At 45.5% G+C, this 22,063-nt stretch overlaps 1 protein-coding gene across 10 annotated transcripts in view; it reads right to left on the bottom strand.

The window, feature by feature from the left end:
- LOC139761399 (Fanconi anemia group J protein homolog) overlaps positions 1-22,063 on the bottom strand; it is a 1,968,572-nt gene that overhangs the window by 626,898 nt on the left and 1,319,611 nt on the right. The window lies entirely within an intron of this gene.

Here is a 22,063-nt window from a genome sequence, read left to right as displayed (position 1 = left end):
AAACACCGCCCGCCGCTCCTACCCACAGGACATTACGGGTTATATTTCTGATGTATTCCAGGTGGAGACGGACATCAAAAGGCCGAGTGAAGAGCACTAGAGCACTGATAGAATAGTTATATGGTACTTGGGTATGCAGCCGATCCCTTGTGCATCCCCGAGTAGGGACCGGCCTAATGGTAAATGCATACCGAGTGTGTATAATGCACTTGGCATTTACGGTGAGAGCTTTCCAAAGGCAAGTAAGAGACTTTCCACTGATGAAGCCTCCAAGTAGACTTCAAGGATGGTGATAATGAGCGGCGGTGGATGGTAGTGCCCCAGACGTGGCTGGTGAGGCCTGGGGATGGGGGCAACAAGAGAGATCCTCCCTACTGCTTTTCATCTTCACAACTGTGGCTCATATGTACAGTAGGTCTTCTCTGACGTATGATGTCCATGAACAGCGGCGCATGTTCCTGTACTATGGGAGAAGACGTCTAGCAGAACGTTCAAGACTGAGCTGGACTGAAGACATCAAGAGTTCGCTTGAAAGAGACGGGAGACGCTGGAGGAGGTTGAAGAAAACAGAGAACGAAGACAGGAAAAGGAGTCAGGAAGATTGAGTGGGAGGCCGGCCGGCCGGCGACTAACAGACTTAACTGGCGTCTGGTGTCAAGTGAGAACCAAAGTTACTCATTGTTAACTGATAATCTCTGAGAGGAAACGATTTTTGTAACCTGCCACTTCTGAATCACATTCTCCGGGTACATACATGGAAAGGTGTAGACAACGACAGACTGCTACATTAACTATTTCACCATGAGATAAAACACAAGGGAATATCTATATCCATTTAACTATTCCAAATTCCAAATTAGTAAACATTCTGTTCTTCACCGTTAAAGACAGGCAAGGGCAGAAGTCTGTCGGCTTCGATTTGGCAGAGGTCAAACTGCTGTCAGCTAAAAAGAAAATCGAGTAACAACAGAACGTTTGACTCGCAACTTTACAAGCGAACGTCTTACACAGCCAGAGACACACCTTGATTAAAATAGGTTTTCAGTAACTAAGTACAAGTTAATCTGGCTGTATGACCGAGACGCATTCTCTCGCCATTTTGGCAGCGCAGTAGTTAGACTCCCTGGTTTAAATTTCAAGTACCACGCTCACTTTGTCTTTATGTATCAGCCTGGTTTCCTATCAAGAAGGCTTTTTAATTGTGTGTTAGCCAAACCCGCGGCTGCCGCATTACTACAGAAAAGACTTCCAGTAACTTTACGAAAACTGGTCGATAACGTAAAACTTTACCGTCAAATACAAAGATAAAAATTCATTTTATTGAATGAATTCTAAAGACATCAAGCCCACCGCCTGTAGCAAACAGACATATATATATCAAGTTACCAAACGTAAAATGTTCCTTTAAGAAGATTGCCAACAAACCAAACCTTTTAATGACTGAACAATGGCACATAATACATAAAAATACTTGGTGTGGCAGCCAACACCGGGCAGAGACTGGGGGTCAGGAATGTGGGGGGTGCTCAACCACTCTCATTTCCTCAACCACCATTTTCCTTAGTGTCAACTTCATCCCGTCTCCCTCGCTGCCCCTCACTCCCTAGAGACCCTCTTACCGTGCCACACAACATACACTGTTGGCGTCTCACACCCAACACTCTGGTAACAAATAAAAAGTTTGCCACACGCACCACCATCGGCACCGGTATAGGCACACTACACCTGCTGGTGGAGTTAAAGACGCTCATCGGCCAGTCCACGGCACTGTAAAACGCGTGCAGTACATAAACGTGTCTGCTTTCTCCTGCATAACATCGTTAGGTTCGATCACAACAAGTAACACCAATTTACACTTGTCTTCCTTAGGCAAAAAAAAAAAAGAAAATATCGACACCTGCTCCTTCATTTGAAAATATATTTGGCTTAGGTCATCATCTACATAAAGCTGAATTACGTTCAGGTTAAACTTGAAAAGATACTCTTTAGAATAATCATCTCCCAACTGCCTTGCCTGCCTCCCTCCCTCCCTCTACAGCACTGGCGATAATGGTCACCACTACTGGTATATCCCTGGACCAGATAGCCTACTGACGCTCGAACCCTACAGGTGCGGGTGCTGTGTACAGGGGAGAGCCCTGCAGACTCCCCTCCCTCGCTGCCACACTCATTAGTGTAACTTTTCCACCATCTCTTTTCTGGCTGCTCCCCTCCTGCGTGGTCACCATTCCCCGCACCTCGTGTCCTTGTGATTCATCTTTCTCTCTTACTCCGCAGCTCCCTTACCTCCGCAGCTCCTCGCCCCCTGCAGCTCCTAATCCCTGCAGATCCCGTTCCCACGGCTCCCCGTCCCCCAGGCTTCCATTCCCCGCAGCTCCCCTTCCATGTCAGCTTCCCTCCATACATCTATACTATCACGCTGCTTCCCTGGCAGCCTCAGTCCAACAGTTCTGAGCCCAACCGGCTTCAACTGGGCTGCAGTAGCAGGGCCTAGGATACATATAACTGGGCTGCAGTAGGGTTTATGTTGACTTCTGGTGTGAATCAGTTATGGTGTAAGACGTGGAGGAGACAAAAGGTCATTTTTGAAGTACCATTCAACTACCGCTGACCTTGTAACAAGTCTAACAAGGAATGATGGCGTTACAACATGCATCAATCACACATGAATCACTCTGTGATATTCCGACTCGTAAAAGGACACATCGACCCATGACATATGCTGTGTCTATGACTGTCATATCAGAATCAATCGGCCAGAAGAATCAATTAGTTAACAGCATAAACCGGGTGCGTACTAGTATATATATACACACACACACACACACACACACACACACACACACACATATATATATATATATATATATATATATATATATATATAAACAGTTTACTAGATTTAGACAGCCATTCCGTTGAAAATCCACATTTGTTGTATTGCAGATATTACAGACCTTAGAGGTCACAGTAGTTACTAGTTACCTAAACATAAAAGATCTTAATTAAGATCAAGGCGGGCTCGATATTTCCACACTTTGGGTGAGCACAGGGGTGAGGTACATCATTCGGCGGTCAAACCACAGTGCTTTCGTGTACAGGTATACTGAAAGCATCTCAAAATGCAATCATCTGATTAGATTCCCGAGTGCATTAAATACCTTTGTGAAGCCTGTGTTCGAGCCAGGAGGAAACCATCACGGTATTCATCGAATCTCTTGGTCTTCAGATATCGTCACTGTATATCCAAGTTGTATCTCCCACGTTATTCACTCTCAACGTATCCAAATTCTGTAGTAATCTGAACTGTCCATCTTCAGATATATCTTATGAGTTCCGTTAGTTGTGGCAAAGTCGAAATGCCCTTCTCTTACCTCCATGGTCATGAAACACATCTTCCATACACTTCTAAGTCGTTCACCTCAACCCTCAATACTTCAGAAGCAGAGACCTGCTCCCACAACTACAAGCGAGAACTACACAAGGAAAGATTGACTGACAGGTTTAGTAATATCGGCGTACCAGGAGGGGAAGATGAAATAAAAACAAAAAAACACAAGGAACTAAAAAATCTAAAACAAGTTGTATGACACAAGGTAATCCTAAGAAATATGACCTAACACAGACCGGGGATGTAGTCTGTAAGGGGTAAAAGGAAGTGAATCACCGAACGGCGATAACCAGGCCAGCCACGCGAGTTAATCTGTGTCGTTCTGACGACCATGACATGACACGTGCACGCTAACGTTGCCAAGGGCTTGAGAGGAATGCCCACCCGTGCTATCTACTTCACCTGGTGAGATTACATGATCACCGGTATGTGCCAGAAGCCAGCGTCAGTCGTCCGGACACACAGATGGCATCACAGACGCGTGTGCAGCTGTATGTCTAGCATGACCACGTCTTACAAGGGGCACCGGGCCAACGCCTGATACAGAGCCTCCTCTAGCCTAACCTAGCCTATATAGTGCTACCTGCACTTACTAGTCGGTCTAACCAGTCTTGTTAACCCTCTTCAGCAGCAGGCTGGACTCGCCTGGCAAACTTACAAAAACCCGGGAAACTTAAAACCACGATCTCGAGTCATGCGTGGGCGTTCTGCGGGTGCTGCCACGGACATGATGGCGTGAGGCGAGGGGCACCAACGTGCCGAGGCGGCAGTACTATACTGAAGAAGCTGCTGCCGCTGCCATCACAATACCTAGGAGCGGGTAACTGGGGTGCTCCCAGCGGACACCTAGGAAAAACTGTAGGAAGGGGAACTTGTTCCCTGGTGGGAACGAGAGAGAGAGAGAGAGAGAGAGAGAGAGAGAGAGAGAGAGAGAGAGAGAGACTTTAACTGAAGAGACGTTTGGAGGAACACTACTACCAGCAGAGGGCTGAGGTGCTTGCTGGTTAACCTGTGGGTGTAGGAAGGTGGCCACTGCAAGTGAGAGGAGACCTGGTTGCTGGGAGAGGAGGAGAGACTTGGTTGCTGGGAGAGTGAGAAAGAGAGGAAGCCTGGCTGTTGTGAGAGCAGGTAAAAGAGGACCCTACATGGTGACAATAAGGGTGGAACACAGGCACCTGCTGGTGGGGCGAGCGGGAGAGCGTATGGCTCTGGTTGATGGGGGATGGGTCCTGGCGAGCAGGAGAGAGAGAGAGAGAGAGAGAGAGAGAGAGAGAGAGAGAGAGAGAGAGAGAGAGAGAGAGAGAGAGAGAGAGAGAGAGAGAGAGAGAATCATGATGAGGTAGGGAATGCCTGACTAGTCCTTGTAAAACGACAGAAAAGTTCCCCATCCTCTCCTTTCGCCACTCCACAACTTAAGATAAAGGTCTGGGCAGGAAATGGTCGCATACTATCAGTGCTAACTCTTCCGTTAAGTGGGCACGTGATACCTGCATTAACTTATCCGCTAAAAGGCCAAATTCTAATAGTGTTAACTCGTTAATTAAAAGGCCACATTCAGTGTCATCAGTTAAAAAGCCTCATAGCAGCTGCGTTCACTCATCCCTAAACATGAAGCTCAAAAAATATCAAGCGTTTCAACTCAAGTATAAGTTTGCACTCTCTGTCCTCCTTAGCTCCATACATACACAATGTACCATATTGAATACGTTTCCATACACAGCGTCTGCTTTACCATACGATGATTTTAGAAGTTCCTCTACCCACACTTGCTGGAGACCAGTGAAAGTAGGCAGCGGCCCGTAGGCCTATGTAACAGTCCATACTGTTCCTTAAGGTTTTAGGCAAAGTGTTATATAACATTCAGCCCTAAATGTTTCAACAGTTTCTTCTGGTTGTAATCATTACACCACTTCAATTTCGGTAGGAAAGCCTACCTTGCCAATATGGGGAACTTAAACAGCTGACTGTGTATCAAGCACTTCAGGATACTACAAATATATAATGAAATCTTTTTCCCATCTTCCTCACTGCTTTCTGTCGTTCTTAGAAGTTGCTGATTTTAACAATGTCAGTGTAGGCTGCGTTTGAGCTTTGTACACTTCATCACTGCGACTACACCAACCTTGAAAGGAGATGTTAGCATACAGCAACATTCTCATTGGGAGAGCATTTGAAGCTTCCCTGTCTTGAAGATCCGTAGAATTCAGCCTTCCATCTTTTTCAGGATTTTTTGTTCTGTTGTGTTCGTGAAAGGTAACGTCTTCGGACATTATCATTCCGAGGAATTTTACAGCACTCCTCCGTCATGCTCCTGTGCTTGCTTTCCCCCAGTGCTCTGTATTTCTGCTTAAATTGCTCCAAGTTACTTGGATTGATCCCATTCACAGCCCCTCAACCTTCACAGTACGACTCGCTCGAAGACCATGATGACGTATGATGTCAGTCCCATTCGTCGGTACCTTGGTGGGAGTTGCTTTGCTTCCTCCAGCGTGACAGTCAAGTGTCAGACTTCCTGGGATTATCCAGTCTCTTCTTACTGAGGATATTTACTATTCACAATAATGGAATTATTCGTTCAATACACTCTTACGGTCTTTTGCCACTCAGGAGTGGTTTTCGGCAAAACTAACCAAATTCTCTTTAACGGTGGCGTATTTTAAGTTGATAGTTTAACAAAAACACTTGTCAGTTCTTTTGTTGCTACGAACTGAGTACGATGTATCTGAGATGGTGTCACATTCAGAGAGTTTACATTAATTATGAAAATAAAAAATTCAGCGTATTATCTTTTGTAGTTGGTTCAGCCATCTGCTGAATGACAAACAACTTGTCACAGTTTGAATACATCCCCTTCTGTTCATCTGAACGTCTTCCGGTGGGGTTCTTGGCGGCAGCTGTTGCCATTTAGCTATTCCCGTCATGTGTGAGGTACGATCGAATCGCCTAGAAAGATGGTATCTGGAATTTAGGTATCCAGTTTATCGAGGCAGGATTCTAAATGTCTCAATTCTTCACAGAGTTCTTGAGGTCTCGCTTCGACTGCAGTTGCAGTGATAAATGAAAGTTTTCCATTATGATAATCACCTCCACAACAGCATTTGAAGACTTTGGCAGCTCAGATGATGCGAGTCTTGAACACACAACCCAACACCATCACAGTGTGATTCTTATTATCATAATCTGTACAGTATATTAATTGGGGTCCAGACCTCAAGTGTTCGTGCAGTCTTTAATAAAGTCTCTACAACGGCGGCAAATAACCTTTTCTCAGTCTGTAAAACGCATACACAAGGAGTTGTAACTGTCAGCTATGACCCTTTGTCTCTGTTTGTTGGTATGCAATATAACACGTTCACTGATGCAGAGTTTTTCAGGGAACGTTCTTAAAAGACTTTTGCCGCTTCTGTTATATTCAGTGTTACGATGGTTCCGTCCCAGCAGTGGCAATACGCAAGTCCTCCATCTTCTTCCACATGTACGAGAGGACCATGATACACTTGTACGCACTGGTTATATGCAAGCATCAAAACTTTGTCTAAAAATACAATGGGAAATGAGCGAATACAATTTAAGATATATCATCACATGTTTTCGATAATAGTCTACATCTCTAATTGAAACATCCTATTCCTGATATCCTTCCTGACTTAAATGAAGATATCTACAGATGAAGACATAAATTATATCATATACGCATACACAAACATACACCTCACACGTATATACATAGAAATCCACAGGAAAAAATTGAGACAATATCCGAAAGTTGTGGAGTTCATAGAAAAGCCATCCCAAAACGCTGGCAGGCTGGACTTAAAAGCCACTGCCATATTAGTAGTGTCCAGCAGTGACGAGCGAGGAACGTGAGGGAAGCCTCCGAAACATAAGGTAAACTTCGAGAAAAGATGCCAGCAGTGTTGCATATTTATACGTGCACGGTGTTCCATGGAAAATTTGTGTCGCTTGCAGTGCAACAAGTTAAAGTTACGGGTTTTATGCCAGTCAAACCTACAGATGTAAGAGAGTGACTATATAAAGTATACAGTGGTATGAGTCTGACCCGACTCCTATGCTACAGATGAAATCTCGAAACTATGAATTAGATAAATCTCCAAAGTTAAACCTCTTCACGCTGGGCAAAACTCTGGCAAAATCCAAGTTGGAGACACTCTTTCGCCATTCCATCCTCTCCATGCGAAGGAACACCTGTATAAAGCTTCATGTGTACCTGCCTTACGTTTCTCAAGTTAATGCTAAGGTTATGGTGCGGGTTTAATGCGACTTCCGATTACGATGAACAAAAGACAACCGATTCAATCAATTGTCCGCAACGCTAAGCAGACGAGTCAAGAATACATAAACTGAACGACAAAAGGTCACGAGAATTACAAAATACATAAATTAACCTGTATAACAGACACAACAAAAGAATGTGCGCTATTACTTCCATATCAACTAACTTAAAAATAAACAATAATATATATATATATATATATATATATATATATATATATATATATATATATATATATATATATATATATAGCCGTCTCATCTCCGTATCAGTCATTTTTCCATCGGTTTACCATCACCTGAGGATGGAGGGGTTTGGGTTGCGCGCGGTGCAGATGGAAGAGACCGGCCGGCCGCCGTGCACTGCGCCGGAGTCACCTCTCCCTCCGGTATGTTGCAGAGGATCACTTCCTCCTCCGGACAAAAGCCCCCTTGCCCCCCTCCCAACCCCACCACCACCACCACCACCTTGCTCACCCTCCTCGCCAGGAGGACACTATAACACTCAACGCTCAGCAGCGGGAACACCGGTTTCAGCTTGGGTTTTTCCACTCTGCCACACAAAGACAAGTGATAATATACCATCATGTGCTTCAACGGGACATTTGGCACTTTTCTCGAGAACTCATGACTTCATCATCTTGCACGGTCTTGAGCTGAATACATTTTCGTCCCGTCCTCTGTTAGTGTCAGAAACTTAATTCCTCGAACCGTGGTCCTTCACCCTCCTCCTCCTCCTTCTCCCTTGCAATCCATTGTTGGTGCCTCATCTTGTGCCGGTGGCCCAACCAGCCTTCCCGGGACGCGCCTCCCTGGTGCCTGGCTCGCCAGGATAATCCCTCAGTAATATGCTCACCTCCTCCTCCCTCCTCCTCAGGCGCGTGGTGGAAGGTCCACCCCGATGCCACCTCTCTTTCCACATTGTACCGTCTTGACCGCCTCGCAACTTAAGGCCTTCCCTACACCCAACATGAACACTTTCTTATTTTCAGTCTCCGAGATGATACGGGCAAGACTGCCATCTCGGGTGAAGCTAGAGAGAGAGAGAGAGAGAGAGAGAGAGAGAGAGAGAGAGAGAGAGAGAGAGAGAGAGAGAGAGAGAGAGAGAGAGAGAGAGAGGATGGAAAGAGTGATTAGGGCTCGGGAGGCGTTTATGGATCTCACTCTTCGAGAAAGTGCGAACGATGAGGGGAAGGAGAGAATTCCACACCAATGCTGTTGGAGAAAATGAGGAGGAGGAGAAGGGGCCACTATGACCAGTCCTCGGTCTCTGTATCCTCCCTGTGCATTCTCACCGTGTTCTGTGCGTCTGGTGGCGAGCTCCCCTGACGCTATCACTCTCCACCTGCACTGCGTTACCCTCCCACCTCCCTCCCTCTCTCTTCTTACCCAACGTACACTACACACTCACCTGTACTGCGTGACTCTCCCACCTCCCTCTCCCTACTAAACGTACACACTCTCACCTGTACCCTTCCTTTACCCGACATGCGTTCTCATGACAATCTCTGTTCTCTTAGTTGCCGTGTGCGTTCATCTGCATCGTTCACGTCCTATCAACGTGTTCCCTTATGACTCGTACTGTCTGTTCTTCTTTTCTTTCTTCACATGTCTTTTTATCAAGCTGTTGTTTATTTCTTCTCTCAACCAGTTTTTCTACCTGTTCTCCGTCTACCTAATGTACTCATTTCCCCGTCTACTTTATCTACCTGTCTCGCATATTTTTCTGTCTCCCTTTTCTCAGAATGTCTTGTGTGTCTACCAACTTGATTACGCACCAGTGCTGCCGCCTGAGCCAGCACTGGGCATCAGGCGTATACCATCATCAACCCTCACTTTCCTTTCTAGAGACGATGCCACTCTCACTTTTAACTCTCTCTCTCTCTCTCTCTCTCTCTCTCTCTCTCTCTCTCTCTCTCTCTCTCTCTCTCGCAACTCTCACATCATCAAGGGTCTTGCTCCTGTTTGCTCGCCCACGGCCCGGACAAACAATTAACACAAAGCACCGGTGCAAGTAGGCAACTGATCCATTGTTAACGCTTCGTGTAACATTTACTATGTTTGGTGTGCAGGTGTGACGCAAGCCTAAGACTCGACCTGGTAATTAAAAATGGCGGGTAGGGAACACGTCCGTCAAGCCAAGACTTACCACCGCTCGAAACACTGGGTCACGTTACCCAAGTCGCGACGTTACGAAACTATACACGAAACAAGATCTCTCTCTCTCTCTCTCTCTCTCTCTCTCTCTCTCTCTCTCTCTCTCTCTCTCTCTCAAGTTTTCCCTCCCGCCCGGTGGATCGTCCAAAACCCGCGCACCTCAACGAACTTTTAACCCGAGGAAATGGGGCTCGAGTTGAGGCATCCTTTTTCATCCAGGTGTTGAGCCTGCTGCCACTCCAGAAGAGGTTGAGGTAGGAACCACCGGCAGGAGGAAGGCGGTGGGTGTCATCCGAGGAGAGACATGCCTCGCACACTGCCCTCGCCATCATAGACCATCTGCTTTCCCCACCCCGTGAACCCCCCAAACACTCACTGACGAACTAAAGAAATACGATTCTAAACATGGCCATACATTCATACACACATGTACATATACAACATCCGAGCAAAAACACATATCCACCAACACACTACCAAACGCGCGCGCGCGCGCGCGCGCACACACACACACACACACACAATACGCACCATATCTCGTACAAACAAAAAAAATACACTAATCGTCACAAGATCCGGGCTATAAACCATCATCCGTGACAAATGCTGAGGTAAGATAATTCCAAGCAACAATAATTAGTGTGTCTGGCATGCGTCACACAAGCGAAGGTAAACAAACACAAAAACAAAAGACGGTCAAGGACACACTCAACAAGAAAAAAAAAAACAAAAGAGGATGTGAAGACAATCATTGTGACAAAATATATGCTTAAGTAATGGGAGTCATTCTTTTACCTTGTACATAATAAAGTCAACAACCTGAAATATTAAATCTTTTTTTTTTGTAACATATTCAACCAAGTAGAATATATTAATCTTCGATTTAATCTCAGGAACAACGAAAAGGAAAGGCAACACGAGCGCACAACATGATGAGTTTACTCGTATGGAAATCTCAACACAAACATGAAACGTTATTGCAAAAACCTGTACCAACACTGGCCATATACACCACACATTTCTACAAACCTGTACCAACACTGGCCATATACACTACACATTTCTACAAACCTGTACCAACACTGGCCATATACACCACACATTTCTACAAACCTGTACCAACACTGGCCATATACACCACACATTTCTACAAACCTGTACCAACACTGGCCATATACACCACACATTTCTACAAACCTGTACCAACACTGGCCATATACACCACACATTTCTACAAACCTGTACCAACACTGGCCATATACACCACACATTTCTACAAACCTGTACCAACACTGGCCATATACACCACACATTTCTACAAACCTGTACCAACACTGGCCATATACACCACACATTTCTACAAACCTGTACCAACACTGGCCATATACACCACACATTTCTACAAACCTGTACCAACACTGGCCATATACACCACACATTTCTACAAACCTGTACCAACACTGGCCATATACACCATACATTTCTACAAACCTGTACCAACACTGGTCATATACACCACACATTTCTACAAACCTGTACCAACACTGGTCATATACACCACACATTTCTACAAACCTGTACCAACACTGGCCATATACACCACACATTTCTACAAACCTGTACCAACACTGGCCATATACACCACACATTTCTACAAACCTGTACCAACACTGGCCATATACACCACACATTTCTACAAACCTGGAGAAGCTTGAGTAATCTTAACAATCTACGATGTAGATTCTTAATATGATATAATCATACACCCAGAATAAAAATAACTTGATTTTGTTTTCTCTCATACATGCGTCTGAGCCCCCCCCCCCCCCCCACCCCAAGCCCACGCAGATGCATACAACAAAGGCCATAACCTAATAGCGTGGGCACCTAACACCAGAGGGCAGCCTCGAAAATATACACCCCTGCTGAGGTTCATATATATATATATATATATATATATATATATATATATATATATATATATATATATATATATATATATAAATATATATATATATATAGATAGATAGATAGATAGATAGATAGATAGATGGCGTCAATGACATGGCCTTGATCAGGGCATTTCAGTTTTTCGTGTTGTCCGCTACCATAACAAAAAAGGAGAAAGACACAGAGGCGATACATATAAACCCCAAACATAAACCCTATAGAAAAGAAAAAAAAAAACAACTTATAAACACAATCTCCTTCTGAATACCTCACAGCCTCGGTAATAGCTTCGGGACCCGGACAAGTAAACAAATACACAAATCAAAGTCAGTCTCCCCCCCCCATCCACCCTCCGACCCGCCCCACCCTAACGGACACAGGAGTCAAAAATCCCTCGGTCGCCATTATGGACAAAAAAAGCGGGTATTCCGAGTCGGCAAAGACCCAAAGCGGAGCTAAAATATTCACGTCTCATTAGCAGGAACACGATTTTTGTCTGGCGCCGCCCCAGGAGCGATGACAGCCCACGGAAAATGTTCCCCGCTGATGCGGTAGCTAGCGGGGCCTGGAGGGCCGGCTGATGATGAAGATGGGGAGATGAGAGGGCAGGGAGGGAGGTGTGGGGTTCGGCGAGAGAGAGAGAGAGAGAGAGAGAGAGAGAGAGAGAGAGAGAGAGAGAGAGAGAGAGAGAATAGTGAAATAAAGGGGCAAAGAAGAGGAGAGAAAGGAGGACTCAGAAAGGGATACGTTAGAGACGCGAGAGCCTCCTCCGAGGTGGAAAATCGGCATTAAAAGTAAAAATTGAGGATGGTGCGGTTACTACCTCAGGGGAGAGAGAGAGAGAGAGAGAGAGAGAGAGAGAGAGAGAGAGAGAGAGAGAGAGAGAGAGAGAGAGAGAGAGAGAGAGAGTCCCCCAAAAAAACAACGAAGGAATTACATGCAACAGAAAACGTGAGAGGCTGACGGGTCAACTGGGTGTGGTGGACAAAGGAGAAGTGGGACAGATGGTGCCAGCAGCAGGCGAGGGTGAAGAAGGGAAGGCAAAAAAATTGGGAGGGAGAAAAAGGAGGGCGGAGAGGTGAGAAACCCAGGCACAGGCCCTCTGGGGCGCCGGAGAAATGACCTCATGAAAATATGTAGGGCTAATGAGCGGAGTGCCGGAGGAGGAGGAGGAGGGTGGAAGGGAGGGGTTGAGGCAGGGGGAGGACGGGTTGGAGAGAGGGTTGGGGGTTATAGGGTCAGACACGTCAGCCCCCCATCCCCTCTCCTCCCCCACTGAAAAATGTCTAAAGGAACCACCACTGGCAGACAACGCCATCTTACCTCCTGCATTAAGACAATATTACTCCACGATCTCAAACAGGTAACGATGGCACGATTTTCTCGGCATCACCTGTGACTCATACTCTCCTCTTCCTTTCAAAATTATGCGAACTTTGGGACGTCTTCCACATATCAGTCCCACTGACAGTTGGTTCGTCCAGCCCCGCAGGAGGCCAGCACCGCCACTGGTTGGTGGTGGCCGGACGAGTCAAAGTACTCAGCGTGGGTACACTGGCATCGTGCTGGGCTATGCCACCATTCCGACACACTGGCAATGGTAGAAGGGACTTGAAACGTTCAGGAGGTGGTCGTAGCTGAGGCTGCACCTCTGCCGGCTGGTGGTAGCCACGGCCACTCCCTTTCTCGAGGAGCTGGACGCCTGAAGACCTCACTGTGAGTCTTGGGAGTAGCGACGCTCCTGGCAAAGGAATGCCTCAAACGACACCTCTCCACACGGTAAAAACAGCGACTGTCACCAAAAGCTAAATGGCTGACTCTATCATGTTCCCACCTTGAGACGAGAGCCTTTCAGAAGGAGCACCTAGCACTTACCCTCACTCCTTAATCTGACATGGAGTCCAAGCGAGTCGGACATTGCAGACAGTGTCTCTCCATAAGTCAGACGGTCAGTGTATGATCCCAGGACGCGTTATCTGAGGCTGGTTCCTAAAGCCACAGAGTTGTTGGCGCCCCTGGGTAAGAGAGTCAGTTGGGGGAAGTTCGACATTTTCAGTTTCACCTTGCCCTATCCAAAGACCTGCGTTGATTTTTTTTTTATACGAAATTCTTAAAGCATTTAATAGATATCAATCTAACTTATAAAAAGAAAAAATATAATTGGAGCCCCCTAAAAAGAGGTGCATGGGGTTGATTGCTTAATTTCCCTCCCCTAAGGCCACCACTGAGTAACGTAGATGTGTTATACCAGCCCAAGTGCTGAACGTTGATAAAAAAAAGTAAAGTAATTGGAAGCAACAGAAAAACACAGAACCAACTGCTCCCTACACGGAGGAGACGCCCGGCTACAGTTCACAAAGCAGGTGATCGTGAACTAAAAACTAGGTCGCTTGGACGCACCAAGGTAGTATAATTAGGCTTCATCTCTCAATGTGAGTTGAGGATCAATTAACGGGTTATCTCACTGTTTGAACAGAATAAAAAACTTAGCAAAGCTAATGATAAGAGACTAAAGGTCAGAGAGGAAACCTAACTGCGCAATCATCCTCGAGTCCGACCTAAACCTCAGCTGATGATCACTCAACCTTGGTTAAATATCTCGAATTTTGATGAGGTTTGTTGAGCTTTTATTTCCCCAAATAAGAATCACTTGGTGGACGTGCTTACAATTGCTTAAATTTCCTTTCGTTTACTTCTCTATCATCATCATCCGACGCATCGATCCCCCGTAAACAAAGAAATTAATATAAGGAAATAATAATCATTTACAAGAAGTACTGATCAATCGCCATCTTACAACTTCATCTGCGTCGGCTAAATCTCTTATCACACCGTGAGTGTCTGGCTGAACGACATATCGCATCTTCAGGAATTGAATTTAGGTGCATCACTTCCATCAAAGAACAGTGGTGTTACCGGATGCCGCCTGCTTGAGGCTACACAGGGAGCGAAAAGTCAACCTTTGGCGAAGATGAATCATCTTTCAGTTGACGATATAGTGTCGTCAAAGAACTTCTCGCTTCAAAGGAGTCTATCCTATCCCTGCTACTGTATGCAACGTAGCCCTGAGCGGTAGGAGCCCCTGGGTAAGGGTTCCTGTGGTTGTATAATAACAACACAGTGTTCGTTGCAAACTCACGGTTGGATTGTGCGTGATAACTATTCATGGTTACTATTTATGTGTTGTGGAGTGAGGGTTTCATAATGCTACCCTCGTCTCTTAACCTTGTACATATGTAAAGTGTCTTTATTCTCATGTATGCAGGCGCAGACACACTCACACACACACACACACACCCAAGCCTAGGTCAGGTACCCATAAATCGACCAGTCCCAAAAGTGGGATGAATACCCATGTTGTGTGTTGACCGACCCAGGGTTGGCCCATGCTGACTCATGATAAGTAACCATAAACACCAACCACTCCATCAATACACACCATGTATGTGTGTGTGTGTGTGTGTGTGTGTGTGTGTGAGAGAGAGAGAGAGAGAGAGAGAGAGAGAGAGAGAGAGAGAGAGAGAGAGAGAGAGAGAGAGAGAGAGAGAGAGAGAGAGAGAGAATCTTCCCTCTACAGTGGATAACATCTTATGAAGGATACAAGAACGTGACACGGGAGGAAGACGGTCAACAAAGTGATATGTGGTCAGCGCTGAGCCTTGCTCATGGAGAGAGAGAGAGCCATCCGACAAGAGAGAGAGAGAGAGAGAGAGAGAGAGAGAGAGAGGAGGGGGGGGGGGATCTGTAACATGACTGATGGTAACTGGCAAAACTTACGACAGTCTTAGTGTAATGTTCAGAACCGTAAAAAAAACTACCACTTACCCGCGGTCAGTACAATGTCACTCGGGCCAACATAAACCCAGTCAGTGTACAGTTAGAACTACGCAATTCACCACGTCAAGAGATTCTTCGCCGTAACCATATCAGTCAAGACTGCTCCAGTCATGTACAGTTAAAACTATCCTTTATTTACCACCGAGTCTTTACCTGATTCACGAGGACTCAACAATGCCTCATTCACTGTATTCCGGTACTATACAACAACAGATGCTTCCACACACAATAATATCAGTGTCATTACTTATTGGTCATGGATTCCAGGGTCTCAGCACAGCAGTCAACGCTTCCAGGGGCACTGGACAACAAATACCTCCATCATATTCATTTCATGATCATTCTTTAGTCAACGCTGCCTCACTCGATGTACGTTCAACGCGGACATGCTGACCCGAGCGACGTTTTCTTTTCCCAGAAGCGTCCAGCTTCGTTGGCATGGAGGAAAAATGAAAGTATTTCTACCCGGTATTATTCAATAGCCAAATATGAATGTGGAAGGCTACATACGGCCTCATTACTATTTAACCTGGTAATCTACTGCTTTGGCTGTAAAAAAAAAAAATAAGGTAAACAAAATCCCTACCAGTAATTCTTTTTTCCTCCAAGAGGGAATTCCTGGCCACCGTAATGAAAACGAAGCTCTTTTGTGCTGCTATTAATTTTCCACTACCTGTAAATTAAACCGGTAATCAAGTCATTCAGGGCAAAATAAAAGTGTCTTCGGCCACTGGTCAGGACATGTACGGGTAAGTAAGGACAACACACACCGCTTAATATTCACGTCTCCACTATATCGTGCCACCGTCTGGAGAACCGGAGCCAGACCCGTCGACCAGTGGCCGTCGGTGTCTGAGATCGAAGGTGAGTAGCAAAATCTTAGGAAAATCGTCATCTGGTGAGGGTAGAGGCAGATACGATTAAAAGGTGAGGCTGGGTGATTCAGAGAGTAATTCACCGTGTATATTTGCATGGCTTCGCTGACCACAATGGACGCCGACCAGATTAAAACCCGCTCGCATTCTTTCTTTGCTGAGGGGCGAGTCCGGCACAGTGTTTACTTTCGGACAATAGTCAGCTTAAAACCACCAGAGGACCTTCGCCTCAAACATCCTCCTCCCGCGAGAACCCACAGCCACACACACACAAAAAAAAACCTCAGCCACCTTCCCCTCCCTTCCCTAACTCAACCCTCCCCTCCCCGCCTTCCACCCTGCCCTCAACTCCGGGAAGTACACCCCCCCAAACCTCTCTCTCTCTCTCTCTCTCTCTCTCTCTCTCTCTCTCTCTCTCTCTCTCTCTCTCTCTCTCTCTCTCGCTCTGAAATCTTCATTCCCCTTCACGCTCCAGACCTGGAGGATGGCACATGTCCAAGACGTGTTTCACAGGCGATTACCTCGTCACCTCTGACCTCCACTCGTGAAGCGAAAGACTCATGTCGCAATAACACCAAACATTTTCGGTGACAATAACAAATAACCTTCGAGAGAGGAGGGCATTACAAAACGAAAATGAAGAGTTATACAGACGACGGGTCAAGAAGAACGCTTTATCCATCTGACGGAAGAAATGGGGGAAAGAAAAAAGTAGTTACACGGAGCTAAAACTAGCAAACTTCAAAGGGCCTGGGGGAGGGTGGACATCACAGACACGGATATAGTCACGGGGAAACATCAGAACGACGGGTGTACAGTGAGCAACGTGACCCTGGCTTCGATGGGGCGTCATCCAAGCACCGTCAGTACTAACGCACTGTACATCGTCAATCAACTAATCATACTTCAAGATGCTACTCATAGCTCCGGCCGGGTCACATAAGGCAGTGAGAACATCTAGTAACAATTTCTCTATAAAGATGATCAAACTACGTTACTCACGGATGATGGCTTTGCATGTCATTAACCAAAAAAAAAAAAGCTAACATTCTTGTATCTAACGTAAACCAGGATAATCAATGACCCTTAACATCAACAGAGCTGATGAAGTAGCTATCTCCAAGTCGGTAACCACTCGATTAAGGTCCGTTTAATTCTTGAAACGAATCATAAATCACAGCTGACTACCTGTTTCTTACAATACATATAAAAGACTGAAGGTGTGATTTAAATAACAAACTCTTCACGTCTTAACGCTCGCTACCTGTCACAGCTTTCAAGACGGTAATAACAGAAATTAGGTGTTTGGGCGTAGTTTTGCGTATGTTTGGGCGTAGTTTTGCGTATGTTTGGACATAGTTTTGCGTATGTTTGGACGTAGTTTTGCGTATGTTTGGGCGTAGTTTTGCGTAGAGTTAAACGAAAATGTGGACGAAAAATACGATTCTAAGTGAGCGGAGCGCAGTACATATATCATTCATTTCATCTATAGCAGGCAAGGATCCCTAGCGTTACTCAGGGACTCTTTCCCAATACTCTTGTAGCTCCATGGCAGCGCTACTGCCAGTAGCAGGGAAATGGTGGACTCCTTTTCAATAAGAAACTTTATGACGTGAGTGTTGTACTCCCAATGATACAGCCTCGCCGTATACATGTGTGTGTAGTCAAGTACATACGTACACCCTCCATACGACGGGAAAAATAACAGCTACTTACGAATCCAGAACACAAACTCCCCCGTTGTCTTTATCTCCCAACCGCAGCTTCCCTGACCACCATCATCCACACTGCTCGATCTTTCCAATCTCATTTACTCCCCTTTGTTTATCATCCCTCCCCTCCCCCTCCCCTAAGGCATATCTCCCATCCATCCGACCTCGACTCAACCTTCCTCCCTCCCTTGCCCTCAAATGGCTACGATGAATAATAACCAACGCGCTGACCACGAATGAAAAATAGAACGTAAAAAAAAAAAAAAATTAATCAACATCTCCCAGACCTGCGGGTCCCATACCAGGATACGGTAATGAAAAATGTGAAAAAATCTTGTATAGTGAATTACGGCGGCTTGCTCTATGAAAGCGTCGACCGTAATCCCGTACATAAACAACCACAAATTAATGGCAGGGTAAAGAAAACGGGGTGGGCCACACCCACCTTCTTACGAACCCACGAATTATGCACGCGTCTCTAGTGCCCGCTTTTCATTAGCCTACACTGAGTTTTTATGTCAATTACCCTCGGCTTCTCGTTGTACACGACATGCCGAACCTTCTATAAAATTCATGGGTACCAAACCACCATACAAACAAAAAACGAAAACCCCACAATTTACACGTAAATTAAATATTTCCCGTTTTCTATGGTGAATTTCAAAACACTGGAAAACCACTCTAAAAAAAAATGAGTTCTAGGCTTTATGAAAATCAAATTCACTAAACAGTGTGGCCCAAAGTTGCGCCCCAGAGGGATCTTTTGATATCACGACTTGCAGGGTGCCGAATGTTTAATAATACTTCGTTTTCAAAAGGGTGGGATTTTTTTTTTCCGGATATTAAATTTTTATCTTACGGTGCACGTCACGACCAAGGCACATCAAATACTTAACGCAAAATGTTCTAAAATCAGCTTCAACGTCTTGGTGGTGCGTCCAAGTGTAAGGTCTTCGTCTAAAAACAGAAGTGTTATGAAGTTAATGACCGACAAATCGTACATATATCATCATCTTTCCTTGTACTGATTAATGCCCCTGTGGGCCCGACTTTTGGACCAACCTGTACATGTAGAACACACGTCGGTTAAATCTCAATAATCTATAATAACAATCACAAATCGTCCATACTTACTCCATCACAGCATATGATGTAACCACACACGTCCTGGCTGGTTGCAGGTCGTGCAACACATGAACCAGAAGCCAATACCAGCGTTACTCTGCAAGACCAAAGTGTTGCAAGAACGTTCACAGATCTTCTGTTTCTCGTCTTTTGAAAGATTCTTTACTTAAGGTGGCCATCGGAACACGAAACCTTCACCGCCTTAATACTTTACCCATACAAACCAGTGCTCTTAAATCATAACCAAAAAGAGTAAAAAGAAAATCGCTTTTATTACCAGTTAATTACCTTGAAGAGATACAAGCCAGAGTTTACACTATAAGCTAAAGCAAAGAATAAGAATAATCGAAGAGTTAGTCTAAACCCTTCTAATTAGTAATAAATGTGTATTAAATGACAATGTTGATTCGTCGTCACATTTCACCATTTGGACATGACTCTACAATATACAAGCCGGACAATAATAGCATTCGAAAGAGACTGTACTCTGAGACAGACATGTCAGACTAGTGCTCAATCAAAGCATCTTATCTCTCATACCTAAAAGCACGAACCCACGCTTATCCCTGCGCTGGCCAGCCGTTCCCCACACTTCCAACTATCGTCCTGTTGCTCTGATTTCTCCTCATTTCCAACGAGTCTTAGAATCCCGTCTCAACTCCCATTTCCAGAAGCATCTCCACCCCCCGAGTCTTCTCTCTAATCATCAGCATGGCGAGATCCCCCGGTGGGTAATACCCCCCGTCCTATCTTGAACCAACGTCTGGTTATCCTCACTGAGAGACTCAGGGGAAAAGCTATGCTGTAGCCCCTGATATACCGAAAGCTTCTGAGAATTTATGGCACTGGAGACTCATCTCTAAGCTGCCCTCACTCTGATCCCTCCGTGATCCATCTTCGTGGAGGGCGATGGAACAACAGTGATGTTCTATTCCTCCTTTGAACGATTTCCCTTCTTCAACATGTAATCGAATACATTCAAACGCTCACGTCTTAAACTGCATCCCTCTATCTACAAATCCATTATAACATCTCTTGCATCATCAATGTTTCGTCTCGTCTCGTTACAAATACCTCTGCAGATTCGCGCATTAGCATGTCTCGGAAGGGAAAGGTTAAACCCTATTTCAATCTAAAATGTTGAGTTAAAACCTCCCTAAACGTGTGAGCAGTACTCCACCATACCCTGGCGGATCAGCGTATTAACGAAGAAACTGTACAAAAGAAAAGAATCTACGGCATCGGCAAAAGACTTCAGTTCCTCGGAGGCCGACTTAGCTACGTATGCGGTGTGGAGTTCTCAAGCTAGGTTAAATGTTACTGTGACATCCGGTAAGTTTATGGTGCTGGATGGTGTAATTACTGAGCCATCAAAGGAGATCAGAAAGTTGTAAGGGGCTGCAGGCAGAGGAACAGGATAAACTGGGTTTTCGAGGCACTTGACAACACCAAGTTCAAAGCAATCCTGCTAATCAACTCGCCCAGCGTGACCTCAAAACCTGACCCACTTGTCCTACTACGCCGCAGTGTTGGTTCTCTTTCCCTTCTTCTGTTGACATCACTTTAGTGTCTGTTCACGAGAACTAGCTGCTTCTGTGCCTCGGCCATTACCCAGCTGCTTCTGTGCCTCGGCCATTACCCATACCACGTAATACTCAGTAAAGCCACTTTGTCAGTTACTATATGGCATGCTGGCCATCTAAGGGTGGGCCGCTGTGATATCTGTTTCTTTCCTTTCACCGCTAAGCTTTGGAGCTCTTTGCCTCCTAACCGCATCGATCTACCCATTCTAAACGCCAAGCGTTACAAAACTCTTATTATTTCTTTTCTCTTTACTTTTTATATTTTCAGCACATTTTATATTTTATTCAACCTTTGGCCTTGATGAGGAGTTTTGTCTGTGACCAAAGCCAACGACATTAACTTAAACACACACACACATTATTCATGTACATATCAAAAGACACACACAACCAATGTACGCATCACCAAAGGGAAAACACAAACACACACACATACAAACCAATCAGAATACACAACGAAAGTCACGTTCATGCATTAACAAGCAGAAACACACAAGCAAGATACACACACACACACACACACACACGCATTAACACACACATACACAGGAACATAGTCTCTCTCTCTCTCTCCATCTCTCTCTCTCTCTCTCTCTCTCACTTAATCTTTCACCAGTCCATCCCTCCCGTCCTTCACCCCACCGCCAGTCTCGCTCCGGGAATCCCTATCACAGCGGGAGGGAGTTACACGTTGAGCCGGCAGTAATCCCACCAAATCCCTCATATTCCCAGCCATGATACCAAATCCCAATTCTCTATTCCAATTCCTAGCGCTCGATTATCACTCGAACCCAAGCGCCGCAAACCACGCACGGGCTTCATGGGACGATAAGAACCACTACATGCCGTGGCCGTAAGGCTCAATGCGCCCTACCCGACGGCCGGTGTGGCGTACGCCTCTCCTGCTCCAGGCGCCCCGGCTAGAAATGTATGACTATTCCGACAGTTCCAAATCAAACACCCGATTGGAGTTTATAAGCGCCTTATTGGGGGATCCACTACGTACACTCAGGGATCAATACGCCCTTAAGTACTACTTCTTAACGTGATGCGTCTGGCCGTGCCGTGCCGGGCCGTACTGTCTGCCTGCACGGCGGTGAAGTAGCGGAGAAGAGGAACCACTAGGCCATGGGGGAGGTT

Source organism: Panulirus ornatus, chromosome 3 (genome assembly GCF_036320965.1).
Source record: "Panulirus ornatus isolate Po-2019 chromosome 3, ASM3632096v1, whole genome shotgun sequence".
NCBI classification, from domain to species: Eukaryota; Metazoa; Arthropoda; class Malacostraca; order Decapoda; family Palinuridae; genus Panulirus; species Panulirus ornatus.
The sequence above is the reverse complement of the archived record's forward strand: the minus strand, read 5'-3'. Positions and strand labels throughout refer to the sequence as shown.